The sequence below is a fragment of the Melitaea cinxia genome, chromosome 29, assembly GCF_905220565.1.
Source record: "Melitaea cinxia chromosome 29, ilMelCinx1.1, whole genome shotgun sequence".
Classification (NCBI taxonomy): Eukaryota; Metazoa; Arthropoda; class Insecta; order Lepidoptera; family Nymphalidae; genus Melitaea; species Melitaea cinxia.
In genome coordinates, this window is record NC_059422.1 from 8,949,584 (window position 1) to 8,955,592 (window position 6,009).

A 6,009-nucleotide genomic window follows, 5' to 3' on the forward strand; every position below is an offset into this window, starting at 1 on the left:
CTTGAAAACAAATGTTCAAAATAAAGTCATTGCCCATAGTAAAGAAAATAATATTGTAAAATTGGTATATATTAGAAAATAATGAATAATCATCACATGTCATGTCATTACAAATGACAAATTCCGGTAAAAATTAAAGAAAAAATATATATTTTTATCGTCAGAATCGTCTGATATGATAGGTTGGCGTCGTTTCTTTGGTTTTATTTCTACGGAAGAATCGGAACTCTTTGAAACGAAGCGACGTACTCTATTTGGGGGTCTTCGGCTTGGTAAATTTAAGTTTTGAATTAAGTTATCAGGTGTTAATCTTTCAAAGTAACCGGGTGTTATTGACTCAGTAGTAGCTTCACTAGTTCCTGGGCTACCAGAATACTGAATAGAGTGAGCTCCATCAGGACTATCGTGATGATTAGAAGGTCCTGCTTGAGAAGAAACAGGCGAAAAATTGGCCAAATGAGGCTCAGATAACACAGAATTAGTAAGGGAATTTGGGACTTTAAACTGTATTTGAATTTATCCTAGTTCGTAATGCGAACATTCTTCATGGGCTGTGCAGTTTAAACAGCTTAGTCATCTAGCACGGATAATATTTGAGTTCTGCAGCACAAAGCTTGATGTATTTCGAGCGTTCCTTTAAAAGGACGTGTAGCAATCTCATACAAAACCTAATCGATTTCAGGAAACTTCGATTCTTCGATCTTATAAGTTTCTATATACCTCTACAATTTAAGCTTAAACATGCCATCAAATCATCTAAATTCGATACGTCATTTCTCTTTGCAACATGACTGTCACAAATGCGCTTGATACACCCACCAACACCATCAGGTGCACCTTTTCCATGACCTCGCTTAGTAAAATGCCAATTAATAGTTGTAACGGAAAACTCTTTACTTAATAATGTAGCAAGTTAAAAAAAACATAGACTTGTTGCGGAGTTAAGGGACCATCGCTTAAAATGTGCAAAATTTATCTACAGGAAATATGTCTACAGGAAAGACAATTGTAAATATATTAAAGATGGCGTGTTACATATTGAAGTTAGAATAAAAACAATTTAGATTTTGAAATCAGTTACTTAATATGCATAGAAGCTTAGGTCTCATTTATTTTTAAAGAGTCTACTTACTAAAATACACGCAGTACAGGAAAGACTCACCAAACTCGACCAAAATCTTGTGTAACTCCTTAAAAAAATATTCTTCATCGATACCAAAATCGTTTATCAGAGTTACGAAGAAATGACTACTGGAGAAGACAGTAATGCCAATACGATAAAAAAATAAATATCGGATGGGTTCTAAATTTTTAAAACATTGTCTATTTTACGTGTCTACAGAAGAAGACTATAAATATCAGAACAACATGTTTATATGTTTTTATTCGTAATTTAGGGACGATGATTTTTTAAAGAACACATGTTTAAATTATTGCTTAGTTTCCAAATGTTTCTTTAATTCAGATAAGATACTAATCGATCCTTAAATATTTTTAAATCACTATCAAACTGAAGGACGTCTTATCCGAACAGTCCACAGAAGGGGACATTTTCGCTCTAAAGAGATCCTTAAATTAATATTTTAGTCATCAGATCTGAAAAACTTTAGAAATCAAATCGTCCAAAGTTTTGCCTTGAATTTAAAAAATGCCTGCACGATAAAATAATTAATATCTATAGTTTATGTAGCCTGAACACTTTTTTTAACGTTTTTGTGTTTGACCCAACTACGTCATCCCTATTCTGCTCAATCAGAGTAGCAATCTCTCTCGTATTTGAGCAGTGGAGGTCTTGGCGTACACGTTTTCGTATCTTCTTGGAAAGAGCCCTCTGTTCTTGCGAAGCTTCGGAAGAGAGTTGGACTGCTTTGTTGACTTCGTCGGCGGAAAGTGCCTACGACCTAGTGTACACACCGTCTTCACCACGTTGTCGGTAATCTCTTCCACGTTGCCAGTAGTTTCCAGCGAATCGAATCGGTTTTGAAGTTCCCATTGAAACTGCTCGGAGCCACATAGTAATTGGGGCAGCGTACGTCGGTGAGTAGATTTCACTAAGCGGGCCCGCTCTTTTCGGAGGTATATATTTAAAGTGCTCCGCAATAGCCGGTGGTTACTGCCAGTGTTAAACCAATTAACCAAGGAGACATCTCTGAATATGCCTTTTATCCGCTATGATGAATCTATCTCGTTCCTCATCATAGTGTTGGGGCTTTGCCATGTAGGTACACCGCCTTTGGGGCTTCTTCTCAAAAAATTGAATTCATCAAGAAGAGCCCCTCTGACTCGTAGTAGTTGACGAGCATCTGCCTCCTGCGACCCGTGTGGTCCGATCCTCGATTCGTCGCGGTCTTGTATTCCCACTTTAGCGTTGAAGTCTCCCATAACAACGTTGTAGAAGGCCGAAGTAGTCCCATGCATGGCCCTAGTAATATCGTCATACAAGGCTTCGACTTCATTGTCAGATTGTGCTGAGGTCAGCGCATAGAGCTGTATCACTTCTAGGGAGTACCTGTCAGTGAGTTTAAGTACAAGGTACGCTACCCGGTTCGACACATTGCTGACTTCCACAACGTTGTTAGTGAGAGTCTTATGGACCAGAAAATCGACGCCACCTTGGGAAAGCCCATCACCTTCACGGAAGCAGAACAAGTGCCCGGAGTCCAGGATCATCGTGTCTTCGCCCTCTCTTCAAACTTCAGACAACCCCAGTATACTTCACTTAAGTTTAAGTTTAAGACTCGATTTTACTTCCAGTTCGGTAAGGTTGTGGTCCAGCCGTAACATGCCTCCATTATACGTAACCGGTACGTAGTACCTGTAGTTTTGAGTGGCAGTCTCCCGTATCCCGGTGATCCTCAGCACCCTCCGCCCCACCGTTACTGCGGCCGCTGCCGGGAATAGTGGGGCTACCGAGAACTGAGGGCCTAAAATTCTACCGCGAACTCATGAGGGTTTTTGCCCATAGTCACTACGCTGGGCAGGCGGGTTAGTGACCGCAGGGCTAGCTTTGTCGCACCGAAGACGCTGCTGCTCGTCTTCGGTTGTGTATTTAAAAAGCTAGCTGTAGGATGGCTATACCGCCATCGGTCGGCTTCACTAGTTCCACAGTGGTATTGGAACTTTGCTATTTCATATTATTAACTAGCTGACCCGGCAAAGGTTGTTTTGCCAATAAACTATCTACTATAATATAAGTGTGCGGGGATTTACTTATAAACGAAAGCGTTGTAGACAATGAAAGTATGCTTTATTTAGTGCACAGAAAAATTAAAATAATACGTATAACAGTCACTACTACGATCGGTACACAAATAAAACCAAAAAAAAACAATGGCAGAAAACAGTATAGTGAGTAAGACAGGAGACCGGCTTTATTGTCATCCCCGTGATGTTTGCTGAATGAGAGGTGACAACGTAATGTAGACCTCTAGCGGGGATAACTGATTGATTGATAGTTATCGACCGGCGAAGGCAGGAGATTAAATTGAATTGAGAAAAAAATCACAATTAAAGGAAATTATTAAAAATAATAAAAAATAAAAATTGCGATGGAAAAATAGGGCTTGATCGTAGAAAGGTTGAAAATTAAGAGTAATATATTTTTTTTTATTCTAAGTCATGACAAAATAAATATAAAAATCCTGCCAAAAAAATAAAGTTTATAATTAACAAATAAAATATAGGGGTTGATCGTAGAAGGTTGAAAATTTAGGGTTGTATGTATTTTTTAATGATGTATCATAAAAAAATAAAAATATAAATAATTCATCTAAAAATAAAAAAAAAATAAAAAAATTAGGGGTGGACTACAGTTAACATTTAGGGGGATGAAAAATAGATGTTGTTCGATTCTCAGACCTACCCAATATGCACACAAAACTTCATGAGAATCGGTCTAGCCTTTCGGAGGAGTTTAACTACAAACACCGTGACACGAGAATTTTATATATTAGATTAATTTATTTATTTTACATGAAATAGTATGTCTTAATAATGATCACTAATCTAATAAAATCTAATAAGTACTATTAATTATTTTGTATTGTTATTTAATTGATTGAAATTTTGATTTGGGCAAATTGAGATAAGGATTGATGAATTTTGCATGGAATTAAATAAAGCTTTATCATTATTATTATTATTATTGGAACTTTTCTATCCCTTAGTCACCTCTTACGACACCCACGGGATGAAAGGGGGTGGCTAAATTCTATATATCGTAGCCACTCAGCTAAGTAAGTTTTAGTATACTTTAAATTGAAATACCTAAATAAGGGGGCGGCAAAATTTTCTTCCGCCCCGGGCGGCCGACAACCACGCTACGCCACTGAATCTGCAAGTGAAAAATAGTTATATCTTTATTTTGCACGGTTGAAAAGATACGCCAATTGCCATTTTGAGCCTTAACGGGTTTATATAAATTTGTTAGGCGTAAAGGGTTTTGTCATGTAAATTCGCCTTTATTGCTTGGATATATAAATACAAAATATGTTTATTTATTTAACGATTTAAACGTACAGTATTAATATATAACACGGCATCATACAAACATTTAAATGATATGATTATCCGTACAAGCGATATCTTGATATCTTCCAACATACCCGGAAATTAACAGATGATGTGCTTATACACACACTAACTTACATTTTTTTTTTACGTATTACGTACGTAATATTTTTAAGTTTTTAAAAATATCACTAAAGTATTTATTTTTTAGTTTTATACAGATGTCTGACCAATTTAATCTATTAACATTACTATGAGAAGTAAAATTATATAGACCTAAATTTATTTTTCATGCACTGAAATAAGTTGACACCGCGTTGGCGCAACGGTTACAGCCATGGATTGTACCTGTTGCGCTGGCAGTTGCGGGTTCGATCCCCGCACATGACAAACATTTGTATTGGCCATACAGGTGTTTGCCGTGGTCTGGGTGTTTGTGCAGTCCTTGTGGGTCTCCCCACCGTGCCTCGAAGAGCACCTTAAGCCGTCGGTTCCAGTTGTTTTACTCGTAGTGGGGAATATATCCGCCAACCCGCATTGGAGCAGCGTGGTGGATTAAGCTCTGATCCTTTTCCTACATCGGGAAAGAGGCCTATGCCCAATAGTGGGATGTTACAGGCTGAAGCGTACTGAAATAAGTTAGTAAAAGTTGTAGTGTAATACTCGTAGTACTGTAATTTCAAAATCTCAATATTTTTAAATTTCCCGCGCTCTTTTATCTCTATCGACAGCCTTCGTAAGATGCATATAGAAGAAAGGAGCATCATCTTTATATATCAGAAAGTGTCCGTTCAAAGTCATTAAATAGAAGACGCCACTGTAGCACGAAGGTAAATTTCAAATAAAGCGCTAAAAATTAAAGATTGAGGATAGGTAGATACATACGGATAAAAATACTTTCGCTTTTACAATTTTTGTCACAGTTGGTCACTTTATATGCACTTTATATTCCTTTGCAAAAGCTCTTTATTATTCACAATAATTTATTGACTTTTACGCGTACCACCTAAGACCCACGTCATTCCACTAAGGTAAAAAATACGTCGCAGGTGTTGTGGGCGAAGTTTATAAGTGGTACGCATATTTGGGTGTCGGGTGTCAGCTGTGTGCTCGCAATATAGTGGCATGGTTAACTGAAAACATGTAGCTGTGGGGGTTGTGAGTGAAAATTTCGCATGGATTGAGTAAAACTTAATTCAACATGGATTCCGAGGAATTTAACGTTGCGTTTCTGACGAATCGAATGAGAGATAATATTCACATTGACAGTTGTTTTTTTAAAATTCCCGCCACGTTTTGATGACGTGGGCGCGATGTGGTAGCAGACAGTGAGGTCATTTTTGATTATGACCCTAAGTGGAACCATGGAGCATAGGGAGTGGAACGATAGAATAAGCGTTGCGGGCGTTGCGGTCGCTTTGTGGAGCGCGGTCTATATGTAATCTGTGAATTTGCAACTGTCAAAAGCTACCGTACATGTACCGTACTGTCAGAACAGTT